Raw genomic sequence first — 1,051 nt, forward strand, 5'->3', positions numbered from 1 at the left:
GGCGCCGTGGCTTAGTTGGTTAAAGCGCCTGTCTAGTAAACAGGAGATCCTGGGTTCGAATCCCAGCGGTGCCTTCGTGGGGTGGAGCTTATTTTTGTTCCTGGGCGCTCTTTTCCTGCAGGCTGGGGCCGCCGTGGCGTCGGGATGCGAGCGCGCGCACGGCTGCGGCTCCGCTGCCATTGGAAGGCAAAACCCCCGCACGGCCCGGCATGGACACCGAGACGGCGCGGTTCTGGTAAGGGCTGCCTCTGCCTGCTCCGCAAGCTCGCCGCGTGTGGTTTGCACAGAGCCGTGAAAGTTCCTCTTTGCAAATGTCTCTTGTCGTCTCGAGATCTTCAGCAGCCGCTCAGGGAGGCAACGAAGCTTTTCTGTCGTTTTGTGTTGTTCCCCTCCTGCAGTTCGGGTGCCTGTGATTTTAGAGAAGGACAGGAAACTCAGTAAGTTTCTTGTATTATGCCTTTATTACAGCGCGGACACAGGTAGGATCTCTCCAAAAGACCTGTGTATTGAAAGAGATTTCAATACAAACTTATATAGTCCATGCTTCTTATCTTATTCGGAAATATATCAATGTGAATATATCGATGTGAAAATATCAGTGTGAAAATAACAGAGGGATGTTGAGGTTTACACAGGCAATCCTGTTTCCTCCTGTCTATACAAAGGTTATCTATCTAAAGATGACAGGGGATGGCAATATTTCACAGAAAGTCAAAGGTTATCTATACAGGGGATGGAAGTCCTGGTTCCTGTTTGTTGGGCTTTTCCTTCTTTTCTTCAATCACCTGCTGGCTGATGCTGAGCGTTTGTCACCCATCAGGACTGACGCCTGTCTGTCACAAAGTCTGGCTTCTCTTAAGTGTGAGTTGTGTCGAGTGCTCTGTGCTCTTCTCCGTGCATTTAGTGACAGCAGAGGGACACAAGGGTTTCCTAAGGTCTTTAAAAGCCAAATCCTGCCCTGTCAGGCTTGGGAACTGGGTTCAGTTACATCACCCTAAATTTGCATTACCGTAAACAAAAGCAGACCCTGGCCTCTAAAGACAAAAGGCTT

At 49.5% G+C, this 1,051-nt stretch overlaps 1 non-coding gene across 1 annotated transcript; it reads left to right on the forward strand.

Moving 5' to 3' along the window:
- TRNAT-AGU (transfer RNA threonine (anticodon AGU)) lies at window positions 1-74 on the forward strand. Its single transcript has one exon. It is a non-coding gene; the product is annotated as a tRNA-Thr (tRNA).
- Window positions 75-1,051: the final 977 nt, after the last annotated feature.

The sequence above is a fragment of the Indicator indicator genome, chromosome 19, assembly GCF_027791375.1.
Source record: "Indicator indicator isolate 239-I01 chromosome 19, UM_Iind_1.1, whole genome shotgun sequence".
Taxonomy (NCBI): Eukaryota; Metazoa; Chordata; class Aves; order Piciformes; family Indicatoridae; genus Indicator; species Indicator indicator.